Raw genomic sequence first — 17,697 nt, forward strand, 5'->3', positions numbered from 1 at the left:
TAAATTAATGATATAAATAGAATATGATATAAAATATCCTTAGCTAAGCATCAGAATTCACCCACAGTCGAAACAAAGGAAGAGATATATTCACATCAAGGAAGGCTCTTCGAAACAATCTAACCTAAATTGCAATAACAACAATAAGTAACCTATGATAAATCACTAGATTAACAAACATATACATACATAAACGGCACTCTCACCTAGATTTCAAACTTACTCAAAAATGCTAATTATATAAGGCAATACAGGTCATCACGGATAATCCTCAAAGGAAGTGCACATCCGAGAGGATGTCAAGGGGCAAGTCAGTAACTGTGTATAACCGCAGCAACTCGGAATAAGCGAAAGATTGTTGCATGGAATATATAAACATCTTCAAACTAACATCCGGTCAAATCTCTCAATGTCATTTAGTTGCTCACTAAAAGCAACAATATCATTCAATTACCTTAAAGGTAACCATACGAAGTAACTAATTGGTACCCTATAGTCAATAAATAGACACTTACTGTATAAACTACCCTAATGAAAAGAAATACATGGGTTGACTGTCATGCATGGCCTTCCTACGGAGACAGTCATCGTACCAATGCATCCAAGTGGGGTGTTGGTCCAACAGTAAGGACATGATCATTAAACTAAAAATTCACAATATAGAATTAGTAGGTAGTGAATCGGATCGACAATTATAAATAATAAACGCATATATAGCTGGAGACCACCAAATCCAGTCGCAACAATAAATGACAGTCTATCATAACTCGTCGCACAATTATGTTCCATAGTAATCTCCAAACGATGACACGGCACTAATAGTCGGTCCGAAACGATAAATTAAAGCAACTTTCATCTCATTTTCAATTGATCACATCAAATTCTAAGAACAAATAACATAACCTCATAAATACAGCTGACATGTACCGGTTCGATATACAGAAATCCTAATCTTTGCAAATCCGATCATAACAATTAGGAAATAATTAATGAAATGAATGAGAAATTAGAAAGATACGATATCGATACAATAAAATGGATATTGTTCAATACTCTCATTAAGAAGAGACTGCATGCACGAAGATTCAGAGAAAGGTATTGTCAAAAGTATTGCGATCTATAAAATATCGTCGTAACTCTGTCGTATATCACAAAACCTCTCAAAATTAAAACTTATGCCTGTTATTTTACTACTTAAGCTAAAATAATAAAATTCTCTTTTTCAGCTGTCTTGGTGGTCCTGAAAAGGACCGATATTTGATGATAAAATAGGTTACATTCGTTTTATTTAGTTTTGCTATCTGTCTTTTTAGGTAACAATACAGCTTGGATATTTGGCAGAACGCCGCCCTGGGCTATAGTAACTCCGGATAGGAGTTTGTTCAATTCTTCGTCGTTTCTGATGGCCAATTGCAAATGCCTAGGGATAATCCTGGTTTTCTTGTTATCTCTAGCGGCGTTACCCGCCAATTCGAGAACCTCGGCTGCCAGATATTCCATTACGGCAGCTAAGTAGACGGGAGCACCGGCCCCTACGCGTTCGGCATAATTCCCTTTCCTTAAAAGTCTGTGAATACGACCGACAGGGAATTGTAATCCCGCTCGGTTAGAACGAGACTTCGCCTTTCCCTTCACTTTTCCGCCTTTACCACGTCCGGACATTTTACTATCGATTGCTTCTAGAACTCGCTCGCCTTAGAGTTGAAATCTGTACTAAAACTGTCAACATACTAGCAACGAATTTTGTTCGTAAGCCGAACGCATGATCTCGTACGCGACCAATGAAAGGCTAACTCAGATAATAGGCGGGGCTTAGGAGTGTATTTAAGGAGCCTATAAATTCTAAGGATTCCTGAAATTTGTTTTAGTCTAGTACTTTTCGTGGTTCCTTTAATATCGTAATATTTATTTCGAAATGCCTCCGAAAACAAGCGGTAAGGCGGCCAAAAAGGCCGGTAGAGGCTCAGAAAAATATCTCCAAAAGTGACAAGAAAAAGAAACGCAAGAGGAAGGAAAGCTACGCGATCTACATTTACAAAGTTTTAAAGCAAGTTCATCCCGATACGGGTATCTCCAGCAAGGCCATGTCGATCATGAATTCTTTCGTGAACGATATATTCGAAAGGATAGCCGCCGAAGCGTCCCGTCTCGCTCATTACAATAAAAGATCTACTATCACAAGCAGAGAAATCCAAACTGCCGTGCGATTATTGCTGCCCGGTGAATTGGCTAAGCACGCCGTTAGTGAAGGTACCAAAGCCGTCACTAAATATACCAGTTCTAAGTAAACCATAAGCCTTGAATATCATAAAGGAGAAAACGGTTCTTTTCAGAGCCACAATTTAGATAAATAAAAAAAGAAATAATCTTAAAAAAATTAATTTTATATATTATACAGCTGTAGTATCCAATATTGAAATACAAATTTTGTTATCAACAGTATATTATTATTCTTTGGTTATTAGTGATTACATTATTTTTTCTTTAGTTTTTAAAAACAATGCGTATAAGTACACCGACTGTTATTAATTACTAACATGTAGTCGAATATAACTCTGAGATAAAAATCCATAACTCTTTTAGTGGTTTATATAAATATCGATAAAAGAATATTAATTGAATTATCTTCTTTTTCTTTGATTAAATTTAGGTGGTTCTGAAAAGAACCGTTTTTTTTTTGTTGCAAAATACGACTATAAGTAGAGTATTATAAATGATAGAAAATAAAGTTTAGGCACGTTCGCCTCTGATACGTCTGGCTAGCTGAATATCCTTGGGCATGATGGTTACTCGCTTTGCATGTATCGCACATAAATTAGTATCCTCAAAAAGGCCAACTAAATAAGCTTCGCTGGCCTCTTGTAAAGCCATTACCGCCGAACTTTGAAAACGTAAATCGGTCTTGAAATCTTGAGCGATTTCGCGAACCAATCGTTGAAAAGGTAATTTCCTAATCAATAATTCGGTGCTCTTTTGATAACGACGAATCTCCCGCAAAGCGACCGTCCCAGGTCGGTAGCGATGTGGTTTCTTAACGCCACCGGTAGCTGGAGCGCTTTTCCTGGCCGCTTTGGTAGCCAATTGTTTCCTAGGAGCTTTACCTCCTGTTGATTTTCGCGCAGTTTGCTTGGTACGAGCCATATTTTTAAAATAGAGGTAATGAGAAAAATTAACAAACGCAAACGACGGCGACCCCTTTCGGACTGATTCGGTCATAAAATCAGAGAGTCCTTTTTATAACATGTTATCTAATCTGATTGGTCCGTTTTGTGCCAGTGGGCGGAACTCAATCCTAAGTCTACAAAACCGGGCTGATTGAATGTAATCGACAACAGTTGTCCGTAGCACTCGTGTTGTGAGCGCGCTACTTATTCGAGATCATTTATTTTTTTTGTATTAGGTTCGATAAAAGATGACCGGCAGAGGTAAAGGTGGTAAAGGTTTGGGAAAAGGAGGAGCCAAGCGGCATCGTAAAGTGCTTCGTGATAATATCCAAGGTATTACGAAGCCCGCCATTAGAAGATTGGCTAGACGAGGCGGCGTAAAACGTATATCTGGTCTGATTTACGAAGAGACCAGAGGTGTTTTAAAAGTGTTTTTGGAAAACGTCATCAGAGATGCCGTTACATATACCGAACACGCCAAAAGAAAAACCGTTACCGCAATGGATGTAGTATACGCCTTGAAACGTCAAGGACGTACATTATACGGGTTTGGAGGTTAAGTCACATTTTATTCGCGAACTAACGTGAAATGTGACCCTCAAAATTAATTTTAGAAAAATTAAACAACGGTTCTTTTCAGAACCACAAATTTATCGATATTTAAAAAACGGAAGCTCTATTAGGATTTAAGGATAATCTTTCAATCATTACAATCATCATAATTTTATTTAAAATAATAATTTAAGTATAACTGGCCCTAATTATTTGAGGGTTTGGATTCCAAAACTCTATACTTAATAAATAGACCGCCCCTTAAATTCATCGTTAATTACATAGATTATATACAAGGCGCGATGTTATAATACGGTTCGATTTTACTAAAGGAGAACCGCTAGAAATAAATCCTTCATATTATTTCGACTTAATTGTTGTTTAATAAAACGATAATTATTGGTATTGGAATGTCTCTTAATTTATCTTACACACCCAAAAAACAATCTTTAAAGTACTTAAACTGTTTATTAGAATATTTTAAATAATTAGTAAGTGCAAGTCATAATATGAGTTTTAATTTTAAGTTCTTTTTTTGTTTTATTATTTTGGTGGTCCTGAAAAGGACCGATAGTTAAAAGGTTTTTGTACGACACAAAAACCCTAAGGCTCATGTAACTTATTTGGTTTTACTATCTGTTTTTTTCGGTAACAATACGGCCTGGATGTTTGGTAGAACGCCGCCCTGGGCTATAGTAACACCGGAGAGGAGTTTGTTCAGTTCTTCGTCATTTCTGATGGCCAATTGTAAATGCCTAGGGATAATCCTTGTTTTCTTGTTGTCTCTAGCGGCGTTACCTGCCAACTCGAGAACTTCGGCCGCCAAATATTCCATTACGGCAGCTAAGTAGACGGGAGCACCGGCCCCTACGCGTTCGGCATAATTTCCTTTCCTTAAAAGCCGGTGAATACGGCCAACAGGAAATTGTAATCCCGCTCGGTTGGAACGAGATTTCGCCTTTCCCTTCACTTTTCCACCCTTACCACGTCCAGACATTGTATTGCTAACTTTTTTAAACTAAAAATAACCGAAAAACTAATGGCGACAACGCTCACGTCCTTTCGACAACGAATGAACAACTGGCAGTGAACTGTCCAGCGAATAGCTTTTATTCGGCAACTTCTCAAAACACTAGTACGTTTCCTACTCGACCAATCAGAGCTTTCTACGACATAACGCCAAGAATGGGCGGAGCTTAGAAGTGTAGCGTCATTTATCAAATAATTAAACGACTATAGGTATATTTCGGTTTAGTCTTTTATCTTTTGCTGTATGGGTAGGTCGCGAATCTCATTCGTTTAAAATGCCACCGAAGACAAGCGGTAAAGCGGCAAAAAAGGCTGGAAAAGCCCAGAAAAACATTTCTAAGAGCGATAAGAAAAAGAAGCGTAGGAGGAAGGAAAGCTACGCGATTTACATATACAAAGTTTTAAAGCAGGTTCATCCCGATACGGGTATTTCCAGCAAGGCCATGTCGATTATGAATTCTTTCGTGAACGATATATTCGAAAGGATAGCCGCCGAAGCGTCGCGCCTCGCCCATTACAATAAAAGATCGACCATCACGAGCAGAGAAATCCAAACCGCCGTTAGGTTATTGTTACCCGGTGAATTGGCTAAGCATGCCGTTAGCGAAGGTACCAAAGCTGTCACTAAATATACCAGTTCTAAGTAAACGAAATATATTATTTTGAAGGTGATCATAATAATATGAAGGGTGGAAAACGGCTCTTTTCAGAGCCCCAAAATGTTTAAAGAAGAAAAAAAGAAATAAACTATTGTTAAGAAGATAGGATATATACGAAGTCAAATAAATTAAAATATAGTAATCGTTCATAAAAATGTTAAAATATCCAGAAAAAAATATTTTATTTTATATATTCATTCCTTTACGGTAACATAATAACAGTATATGTGATACCCCTTTCTTATCGTGATATAAACTTCAAGTCAATCCAGCAGGTGTTCACACCTTATTACTAAGGATTCCTCAATATTCACAATATATTTGTGAGCATAATATTCTAAATTCAATTCACAAATATTATAACTAAAGCGTCATATAAACGGAAAAAATATCAATGTCTCTTTTTTCTAATAGAAGTTGGTGGTTCTGAGAAGAACCTTTTTTTTTCATATAAATACAAAAAACGACCTTAATATAGGACAGCCGTAGCATTTATGCACGTTCGCCTCTAATGCGTCTGGCTAATTGAATGTCCTTAGGCATGATAGTTACTCGTTTAGCATGGATCGCACACAAATTGGTGTCTTCAAAGAGACCAACCAAATAGGCCTCGCTAGCTTCTTGCAAAGCCATCACTGCCGAACTTTGGAAACGTAAATCGGTCTTGAAATCCTGAGCGATTTCGCGAACCAATCGTTGGAAAGGCAATTTCCTAATCAATAATTCGGTACTCTTCTGATAGCGTCGGATTTCTCTTAGAGCGACCGTACCGGGTCTGTAACGATGCGGTTTTTTAACACCACCGGTAGCGGGAGCGCTTTTCCTGGCTGCTTTAGTAGCCAATTGTTTTCTGGGAGCCTTACCTCCGGTTGATTTTCGAGCAGTTTGCTTGGTACGAGCCATCGTCTAAACGGGTCTGACTTCAAACGTGTAGGAAGAATTACAAGCGCAAGCACCAACGAACTTTTGGAAACTGATCGAAGGTGTCAAAGAAATCTCCCTTTTTAATAATGTGTGAAGATATTCTGATTGGTCCGGCTAGCATCTGTGGGCGGGACCCGATTCGAACTCAACAAAACCCATGGTAGGATTTGAAATTGAAATAGTTACCCGTAGTATTCGAGGTGTACGCTGCACAATTCGATTATAAATTTGCTTTCTTTTAATACTAAATTGAATAAATCATGACGGGCAGAGGTAAAGGTGGTAAAGGTTTGGGAAAAGGAGGCGCTAAGCGGCATCGTAAAGTGCTTCGTGATAATATCCAAGGTATTACGAAACCCGCCATCAGAAGATTGGCTAGGCGGGGTGGAGTTAAACGTATATCCGGTCTAATTTATGAAGAAACCAGAGGTGTATTAAAAGTATTTTTGGAAAACGTTATCAGAGACGCCGTCACTTATACCGAACACGCCAAAAGGAAAACCGTTACTGCCATGGATGTAGTATACGCCCTCAAACGCCAAGGACGAACCCTATACGGATTTGGCGGTTAAATAAAGTATTATATATGCTGACCAATTAAAACAGAACAACGTATCTATTCAACTAAAGAAAACAACGGTTCTTTTCAGAGCCACAAATTTACTAGCATAAAAAAAGAAATTTATTATTCGAAAATGGACTAAGATGACGTTAAATTTTATTAAATATCTGCTCCTTTCATCTAAGATTTACTTGTAAAGTAACAAATATACTGCATTATAATAGACGATCGTAATATAAAAAGATAGATAAAGTTTAAAATAAGATTTCATAATAAATGTTAGGTTAATGACAAGAATGTAAATGATGGTGAACAATCGAATACCGAATCTTCGTTGAAGCTTTAATATAGTTTTCCTTTAGAGAGAAAATACTCCGAGATAAACTTCGCGTCGATGAGCTTGGAGAATCCTTAAGATTTCAAAGAAGGTACGGTAGTTCTACGCACGTATGTATGGAGATCGCGTTCCATGTATTTATTGACTTTAGATAACTATTTATGAAAACAGATTTCAACTAAAGAAGCAAAATATACTATAATATATATGAGCATTGTATCGATACAGAAGGGTTTGACACGATATTCTTATAGACGTCTCGATATCGTTGCTCACCCGATACGTTCGATTGTAACCCAGAGTTCGGATGGTGTTAAGAAACCGTTAAATAAGAAGTATATTAGTATAGGATCGGTTAATTTTCATGTCATTGTTTTCTTACAGTTAATTCGACAACGGTACGTTTCGATATAGATTCGTTTTGGACAACGAACAATCTGTACCGCATCAATTAGGAATAATATGTCTCGTTTCTCCAATAATAGCATTAGATCTGTACGGAATTGCATTTATATCAAAAGACGATATATCGGGGAGACGTAGATTTGAAAAGATATATTTTCATAGTTATAACCGAAAGTCTATAACTCGAATGTAAATTGGTAGTTTCGACGGAATCGAGAGCAACGCTTGATTTTGTGCTTCCTTCTAAGACGATAGTCAACGTAAAATTTATTGGTAAAGTTTGCTACTTCTACTACGTTTTATCTTTTAACGCCTCGAACATAAATCGTATGATATTCTAAAGGATTTATGTATTTAATATGAGAAATAAGTAAACGGTTCCAAGCTCGATGAACGTTTCGACGAAGCCGGAATATGGAACGTCGTTCGCGCTCGACCGTTCAGTCCTCCGTTCGGCTCATATCATATAGGGTACGCATTAAATGAGAGCGACCGCCAGACAGTTAAAATACGCGAACGAGAAGCATACGCACGTACGTAACTTTGTCAAACGAATCGTGATTAGAACGTTCTTATAAGAAAATTAAGAAATTATATCAGAATGTCGGACGTCGATATTAGCGGACAAGCGGTTTCTCCTTCGTCGAATCAAGGGAGTGGAGGAAATTCCGCCGCCGTTGTTAACGCATCGTCAACAGGCACACCGGCCGGGTCGAATTCATCTTCGGTGTCGGCTACGGGAGCCGCATCAGCTACAGCCGGTAGCGCAGGTTCGTCTGCAGGAGGGAAGAAAGAAAAATCCACTTCGAGCAAGGCGAAGAGTTCTAAATCGAAAGTTAGTCATCCTCCGATCGCTGATATGGTAACGAGTGCAATTAAAGGATTGAAAGAGAAAGGCGGAACTTCCTTCAGAGCTATTAAAAAATACATAGCGGCCAATTACAAAGTGGATGCTGACAAATTATCGCCCTTTATAAAGAAATATATAAAGACGTGGATCGCTTCGGGTGTTTTGGTACAAACGAAGGGCAAAGGAGCTTCCGGATCATTTAAATTAGCGGCTTCGGCACGTAAAGCAGGAGGTACGACAGCCGCAGGTACGAAGAAAAGAAAAACGGCCACTGCCAAAACCGGACAGAAAAATAAACGAAAACCAGTAGGAGGTGCCGCGACAGCTACGACAGCCGGTGGTAAAAAAGCGTCTGCCAAAAAAACCTCAGAGAAAACGGAAAAAAAGACGACCGCCGCCTCCGCCTCAACTAAGAAAACCACAGCTAAAAGTAAGAAAGGTGAATCTGCAACTTTGGCCGAGAAAAAAGCTTCTGCCAAAAAAGCCGTCGAAAAGAAAACAGGAAAGAAATCTACCGCCGCCACGACTACGTCCGCTTCCAATGCCGCCGCTAATAGTTCATCTTCGAAAGCAGCAAAAAGCAACACGGCCGCAAGATCCCCGAAATCGCCTTCCAAAGCGAAAAAAATCTAATAAAGCCGGACCTACGAAAAAGCCCAAGGCGCCTAAACCGAAAAGTGCTAAGACGACGACCTCAACTGTTCGTGTTGCCGCTGGTGAAGGTGCGAAAACTAAAAAACCAGTATCACCAAAGAAAAAGAAATAAAACTATTTCTACTACGTATGACGATATATTAAACAGGCGACACATTTCATCGTCAGATCAAGAAGACACGGAGTTGAAAATTACAAATATCCCGACACTCCTGGACGTGCTACGACTTCCCTAAAAAATACGTTCGTCCAAGACCGTATTTTTTTAATAGAAAAAAAAACGGTTCTTTTCAGAACCACAATATAACTTTATAAAAGAAAGAATATTTATATAATTTATTTATTATCTTATTATTACTTAAATGATTATTTTCTAGATAGAGCCGTAACTAATTAGGGAACCGATCGATCGATACTCTAAAACAGTAATAAAGGAATATTCAGTACAGATCAGATTATTTATAAATTTTCTAGTTAATATTTATTCTTTAATAAGAACGCGTATTCTAACTTCTTTTTTATACGATTTTGTTGGCCCTGAAAAGGACCGATATTAAAGGGCGTATGCAAAACTTTAAACGGTTTGCGTTATCTATTTGGTTTTGCTGTCTGTCTTTTTAGGCAATAATACTGCTTGAATGTTAGGCAAGACGCCGCCCTGGGCAATAGTAACGCCAGATAACAGTTTATTCAATTCCTCGTCGTTTCTGATGGCCAATTGTAAATGCCTAGGGATAATCCTTGTTTTCTTGTTGTCTCTAGCGGCGTTACCCGCCAACTCGAGAACTTCGGCCGCCAGATATTCCATTACGGCAGCTAAGTAAACGGGAGCACCGGCCCCTACGCGTTCGGCATAATTTCCTTTCCTTAGAAGTCGGTGAATACGACCGACAGGAAATTGTAATCCCGCACGATTGGAACGAGACTTCGCCTTTCCCTTCACTTTTCCGCCTTTACCACGTCCGGACATGTTAATCTCGATCGTTGTTAGATACTGCTCACCTTTAAATCAAAAACGGTACTGGAAATTTCTTACAGATCGGCCTGGAATTTTGTCCGCGAGCCAAACTCGTTATATCATACGCGACCAATCAGACTCTAACTCGGGCTATGGGCGGGGCTTAGAAGTGTTCCTTCGAATGTTATAAGTTCTAGAATTAAAGGCATTTTTTTAGTTAAGTACTCTTTGAGGTACGTGAGACGTCGGGATTTTTATTTCGAAATGCCACCGAAGACAAGCGGTAAGGCGGCCAAGAAAGCCGGAAAAGCCCAGAAAAATATCTCTAAGAGCGACAAGAAAAAGAAGCGCAGGAGGAAGGAAAGCTATGCGATTTACATATACAAAGTTTTAAAGCAGGTTCATCCCGATACGGGTATCTCCAGCAAGGCCATGTCGATCATGAATTCTTTCGTGAACGATATATTCGAAAGGATAGCCGCCGAAGCGTCGCGTCTCGCCCATTACAATAAGAGATCAACGATCACGAGCAGAGAAATCCAAACCGCCGTTAGGTTATTGTTACCCGGTGAGTTGGCTAAGCACGCCGTTAGCGAAGGTACCAAAGCAGTCACCAAATATACCAGTTCTAAGTAAATTAATTCACATACCTATGTGTGTTTCAATATACTACTTACCTGCAAAATCGGTTCTTTTCAGAACCACAATTGGATATACATTTTAAAAAATGAAATGTTAAACAGTAGCTGACATTTTATAAAAACAGAATTTTCAGATATATATATATATATTGTAGTTATTGTATTGAATTATATTATATCATTATAATCTGTTATATAGTAAGTATATAGAATAAGTTTTGTAAAAATGGTACGGCCCGAGATTGTTATTTAAAAATAAGGTAAAGTATTTCTGGAGTGACTTCGAAAATATGTGTATTCATTTTTATTACGTTTATGACTATATGATAATTAATTTATTTTTCCTAACTGTGGCTAATTGTGGATTGTGGCTAATTTCTACACGATAAGTATTAATCACGGGAACGTCTCGAAATGAACAAATAGGAACTGTAATTAATCAAGAATTTAGAATGGAACTATCGTCCTAATATAATGAGGATCGTCAAAGAGAAGATACTTTTTTTTTCGTTTACTAGGTTGACCTTGCTTGGGGACAGTGGAACTCAGTGGAAAATCGCTGATGGTGGGTGAGGAGGATAGGCCTGTGGTCAGAATCGATATCTTGGAGTACTTGCAGGTCAGAGGCTTGATTCGAATTTTGATAGATAAAAAAGTCAATTATTGTCGGTCGATTGGAGGAGTAGTGAGTTGGTTCGCTTGGAGCAATAAGCCCAAGTTCCAACTCATCTATTATCCCGGCCGATAGTAATTCTTCCAATAGCTGTGTGGTTGATGGCGTTGAAAATGGCCTGAAAATCTCCTTGGTCATCTGAATATGTTCCGAAGAGTATTTCGCCAATGGAGATCGGGTTCGTGTTCTAGTGGAATCCAGACCAGCCAGACGACTGTTATCTTGAGTTCCCCGTACATGAGTGGGGGGAGGAATTGGTCTTTTGGGTTTGGTTGTTTTTGGAGTAGGTCGGCACTTGCATCCCGAGTAATTTGCGGTGTATGGTTCTCAACAGTTGGTGCATTTCGGCGGGGAATTTCTGTCTTTGGGACTTGACGTAGGCCGGAGTGGCTTTACAGTTGGCCGATGAATGACCGTAGAATTGGCAGTTAAAACGTTGAACGCGCCTGCCGTTGCCGCGCTGGGCTTGGACTTTTACCACCTGATTCATTAGGCGGTCGACCGCGAAGATACGGCGTTCCTCTCGAGGAACCGACCAACATGGATTGGATTGAAACCGAGCTTCATGAGCGCGGTTCGGACTTCGAGTTACCATTACGTCGAGAGAGAAATATAATATATTAGCTGACCCCGCAGACACTCCGTACCCTGTACTCAATGGATAAATAAAGGATTCATTCTATCAAATTCTTCGTTCAAATCACTTTCGAATCATCCTTAGGAACATTCTGATATCGGAAAACCTTATCCGTAGTCGATAAACGATATCTAACGGATGAATTATAGAAAATGGCCAATAAGCGGCAAATATCCGATCGTAAGGGTGCACCATCGTTTCGGCGAATCATTCTTTTGGAATCTTACGTTCTACAAGCAAAACATTTATTCATAGGTATATACCGATAATAACGAACGGGCCGACGTAACAACCTAAAATGTCCTGAAATACGTGAGAACAGTTTTACTCCGATCGCCGTATCGATATGTGACAGTATCCATCCTATGAAGGATCTTTACATTCTACTAGCATAATTTTATGGATCGGAATTTTCCGACTTTTAAAGAACGTGATCGGCAGTCTAGAAACGGCCTGAGGACGTATTAACACGAGAGGTTAAAATTATTGCTTTAGAAGTTCACGTTGTCTAAAGCTAAAGTTTATTCATCGGAACATTCCGATAATAACGAGAACGGGCAGACGTAAAAACGAAAAATTTGCGCAACGTCCGTATAAACGATCTGTTCTAAAACACCCATACATTTCCGATAGCTGGCGAGAGACCCGCGCTTAAATCGTGTGCGCTTCTACGTGGGGCGATACGAGAGACGGATACGACGGGTCGGGTCGACCGGCGCTGTGACACTTTTACCGAGTGGCTTTTGATCAGCGAAGGTGGTATTACATATTATATGTTAATATATAAGATCCGAACCGTATTTTTTTATTTATCTAAATAAAAAGCGTATTTCGTCGTGTTATTATATATTCGTAACGCTCTCGCGATTTTGTATCGTCGTTTCGTTGTTCTTCCTGGTCGGTTTTTTTCGATATATCGGGAAGCGTACGACGACGACGACGGTATCACTGCGAGATCGCGAATTCGGCGGGAACATTCGGCTTCGTTAGAAGAAGATGATCCACGATTCATATGCGATTGGAATTATTATTTTTATGGACGTATCGGTTTTTCATCGGAACGTTCATAAAACAGCAACACATTTTGCGATAGCTCTCTGCTCTCCGAGCGAGAATAAAATAAAAAATCACGAAACGTTTCTCGTACGAGGTTTCCTTGTCGCTTTATATATTTCTATCTAGCGAAGGGTTCGGAGAGAATGTTTTTCGAGGTCTTATAAACGCCGAACGATATTTTGCGGCATCCAATTTTCGACGTAGTCGACGATCGTCGTCGATAATCGAGATAATTGGGTGCCTAGTCGATCGGTTGTGTATAAAAAAAACAAAAGATGTGTCTAAGATGATGATATCGTTTTGTTTTATTAGACAACTAATATTAAAATGTAAGAGCGTGGCGCCTCGGACCGGTTTTTCCGTCGTCTAGGCGCGCTATCATGCACCTCCTTTTTATTAGTCGTCGATATATATTATATATCGTCGTCTTACGCACACGTTTCTTTATAAGTCAAACTTATAAAATAAACTGTGTCTGTATTTGTTTTATCTGCTTCGTGTCGATAAAATAATAAGAACAGTTCCCTGGTTGATCCTGCCAGTAGTCATATGCTTGTCTCAAAGATTAAGCCATGCATGTCTCAGTACATACCGAATTAAGGTGAAACCGCGAAAGGCTCATTAAATCAGTTATGGTTCCTTAGATCGTACCCACAATTACTTGGATAACTGTGGTAATTCTAGAGCTAATACATGCAAACAGAGCTCCGACCAGAGATGGAAGGAGTGCTTTTATTAGATCAAAACCAATCGGTTTCGGGTTCGCGCTCGTCATCGTACAACTTGGTGACTCTGAATAACTTTAAGCTGATCGCACGGTCTCGCACCGGCGACGCATCTTTCAAATGTCTGCCTTATCAACTGTCGATGGTAGGTTCTGCGCCTACCATGGTCGTAACGGGTAACGGGGAATCAGGGTTCGATTCCGGAGAGGGAGCCTGAGAAACGGCTACCACATCCAAGGAAGGCAGCAGGCGCGCAAATTACCCACTCCCGGCACGGGGAGGTAGTGACGAAAAATAACGATACGGGACTCATCCGAGGCCCCGTAATCGGAATGAGTACACTCTAAACCCTTTAACGAGGATCAATTGGAGGGCCAGTCTGGTGCCAGCAGCCGCGGTAATTCCAGCTCCAATAGCGTATATTAAAGTTGTTGCGGTTAAAAAGCTCGTAGTCGAATTTGTGTCTCGCGCCGCCGGTTCATCGTTCGCGGTGTTAACTGGCGTGTTTTTCGCGAGACGTCCTGCCGGTGGGCTTAGTCGTGTCGCGTCGCCGTCGCGCGTGCGTTTCGGCGTGCGTGTTGTGCGCGTCGTGGTTACGACGGCCCAACTCAATCCTGCCGCGGTGCTCTTTACTGAGTGTCGAGGTGGGCCGGCACGTTTACTTTGAACAAATTAGAGTGCTCAAAGCAGGCTAAAATTTCGCCTGAATACTGTATGCATGGAATAATGGAATAGGACCTCGGTTCTATTTTGTTGGTTTTCGGAACCCCGAGGTAATGATTAATAGGAACGGATGGGGGCATTCGTATTGCGACGTTAGAGGTGAAATTCTTGGATCGTCGCAAGACGAACAGAAGCGAAAGCATTTGCCAAAAACGCTTTCATTGATCAAGAACGAAAGTTAGAGGTTCGAAGGCGATCAGATACCGCCCTAGTTCTAACCTTAAACGATGCCAGCTAGCGATCCGTCGACGTTCCCTAATATGACTCGACGGGCAGCTTCCGGGAAACCAAAGCTTTTGGGTTCCGGGGGAAGTATGGTTGCAAAGCTGAAACTTAAAGGAATTGACGGAAGGGCACCACCAGGAGTGGAGCCTGCGGCTTAATTTGACTCAACACGGGAAACCTCACCAGGCCCGGACACCGGAAGGATTGACAGATTGAGAGCTCTTTCTTGATTCGGTGGGTGGTGGTGCATGGCCGTTCTTAGTTGGTGGAGCGATTTGTCTGGTTAATTCCGATAACGAACGAGACTCTAGCCTGCTAACTAGGCGCTTTTTGACATCCTAAAGGCCCGCCGGCCGCGTTGCTTTCGGGTTTCGCGGTTCGTGCGCGGTTTTTACTGTCGGCGTACAAACTATTCTTCTTAGAGGGACAGGCGGCTTCTAGCCGCACGAGATTGAGCAATAACAGGTCTGTGATGCCCTTAGATGTTCTGGGCCGCACGCGCGCTACACTGAAGGAATCAGCGTGTCTTCCCTGGCCGAGCGGCCCGGGTAACCCGCTGAACCTCCTTCGTGCTAGGGATTGGGGCTTGCAATTGTTCCCCATGAACGAGGAATTCCCAGTAAGCGCGAGTCATAAGCTCGCGTTGATTACGTCCCTGCCCTTTGTACACACCGCCCGTCGCTACTACCGATTGAATGATTTAGTGAGGTCTTCGGATCGACACGCGATGGCGTTTCGGCGTCGTCGATGTGTAGGAAAAGATGACCAAACTTGATCATTTAGAGGAAGTAAAAGTCGTAACAAGGTTTCCGTAGGTGAACCTGCGGAAGGATCATTACAGTGTGTTGTTATGCCTATATATATATAATAGGTAAACGTACAAGTCTGTAAAAATCATTGTCGAACGTTAAAGAGCCATCTACGAAGTTCGGAAGTTCCGATCGAATTTCGACGTCGTCAACGTAGCTGTTTTCGGGTACCTATAATATATGGTTTTAAAAGATGTACGCCCGAAAGCGGAGATATATACGATGAAGATGTTGTTATATAGGACGACGAGTAATAATCGTCGGCCTACGACGGATTTCGTTATAAATGGACAAATCGAGCGCAAAATAAAACGATTTTGCCAATTATATTTCTAATCGACGTTTCGATCCTCATATCGACGAACATATACGATGATCGGTAATGTGATTAGTTTACGAAAATCTTATCACCCTTCGTTTGTTTCATTCCAAAAGGGTGAGATTTAGTTTACGAAAATATTGCCAAACTATGATCAGCGTATGCTCTTTTGTTGTCGTACGAGGTGAGACGACGAAAATTTACAACGAACGTCACCATTTCGAGTAGTCTGTCTCCGCTCCTCTCGTTGTGTGTAGTGGAGAAGACGAAAATAAACCGTAAGAGCGTTTTAAAGTCGACGGCGGCTGCGAAAGGGGCGCAAGCGCTGTCTATGACGTGAGCGCGCGTCGTCGTCGTCGTCGTCTTATAATAGAAACGTTTCGATATGCGTTTAAAACCTAACTTAAAAAAAGATTACCCTAAACGGTGGATCACTTGGCTCGTGGGTCGATGAAGAACGCAGCTAATTGCGCGTCAACTTGTGAACTGCAGGACACATGAACATCGACATTTCGAACGCACATTGCGGTCCTGGGATCTCATACCCGGACCACTCCTGGCTGAGGGTCGTATCTCATTTCAAGACTGCTCGGATTTTCTTTGATCTTCGCGATCGACGAGAAATGTCTGAGCGTGCTGAGCGTATAAGCGCGATTCGATCGCGACGTTCTAAAACGTGACAGCGGACCCGTACGTGTGACCTAACTCTCTCGTACGGGTCGTACGAATATGAAAGGGATGAGACGTGTTTAAAACGGTCGTTCGCACGTTTTTGTGATAAACGTAGCGCGCACCATTAATACGATCGTCGTATCCGATAAAATTAGTTTTTAATCGACGTCGGATCGTAGGTGCGTTGTCTCTCGAATACGAGGGAGAAAACACCGTTTTTCGACGGCGCGTCTTTTCCATTCTAAACTTTTATATTTCGTATTGGCTCCTAATCTTCATTATTATGATGATTACGAGCGCCACGCATATTAAACTAGCGACCTCAGAGCAGGTGAGACTACCCGCTGAATTTAAGCATATTACTAAGCGGAGGAAAAGAAACTAACTAGGATTCCCTTAGTAGCTGCGAGCGAACAGGGATTAGCCCAGCACCGAATCCCGCGACCGACATCGGGCGCCGGGAAATGTGGTGTTCGGGAGGGTCCATTATCTCGACGTTACGTCGCGCGTCCAAGTCCATCTTGAACGGGGCAACAGCCCATAGAGGGTGCCAGGCCCGTAGCGACCGTGACTGACGGCGAGAGGATCTCTCCTTAGAGTCGGGTTGCTTGAGAGTGCAGCCCTAAGCGGGTGGTAAACTCCATCTAAGGCTAAATATAACCACGAGACCGATAGCGAACAAGTACCGTGAGGGAAAGTTGAAAAGCACTTTGAAGAGAGAGTTCAAGAGTACGTGAAACCGTTTAGGGGTAAACCTGAGAAACCCGAAAGGTCGAAGGGAGAAATTCATTCGCGGCTCGTAGTAGGCGGCGTGCGATCGCGTGACACGTGACGTTTCGGCGTTGCGCGCGCCTTTCGTACGTCGATCCGGCGACGAACGCGTGCACTTTTCTCCTTGTAGGACGTCGCGATCCGTTGGGCGTCGGCTTAAGGCTCGAGGTGGAGACCGTAGACTGCGGTTCGCGCCGTTTTCGTTTACGGACCCTCGTGTTCGCGGTCGACTCGCTCGACGGTATACCGAATGGTTTAAGGCCGCTACTCGTTAGCGTTCGGCTCGTCGCAAGCGCGTCAGATGCACGTCGGTAATCGGACCCGGTGCCGTTTCCGACCTCTGATGACTGTT

General features: G+C 41.5%; 3 non-coding genes across 3 annotated transcripts in view; all 3 read left to right on the forward strand.

Moving 5' to 3' along the window:
- The first annotated feature begins 13,623 nt into the window (after positions 1-13,623).
- Positions 13,624-15,612, forward strand: LOC143206292 (small subunit ribosomal RNA). Its single transcript, XR_013008276.1, has one exon. It is a non-coding gene; the product is annotated as a small subunit ribosomal RNA (ribosomal RNA).
- Positions 15,613-16,317: 705 nt separating this feature from the next.
- On the forward strand, positions 16,318-16,472 carry LOC143206291 (5.8S ribosomal RNA). The gene has a single exon (XR_013008275.1). It is a non-coding gene; the product is annotated as a 5.8S ribosomal RNA (ribosomal RNA).
- A 419-nt stretch (positions 16,473-16,891) lies between these two features.
- The window catches only part of LOC143206293 (large subunit ribosomal RNA), a 4,102-nt gene continuing 3,296 nt past the window's right edge, over positions 16,892-17,697 (forward strand). The window contains exon 1 of the ribosomal RNA XR_013008277.1: positions 16,892-17,697. This exon is cut by the window's right edge and continues 3,296 nt beyond it. This is a non-coding gene — a ribosomal RNA (large subunit ribosomal RNA).

Source organism: Rhynchophorus ferrugineus, unplaced genomic scaffold (assembly GCF_030347505.1).
Source record: "Rhynchophorus ferrugineus isolate W39M unplaced genomic scaffold, kcgeb_rfMv2 rfM632, whole genome shotgun sequence".
In the NCBI taxonomy this organism is placed as follows: Eukaryota; Metazoa; Arthropoda; class Insecta; order Coleoptera; family Curculionidae; genus Rhynchophorus; species Rhynchophorus ferrugineus.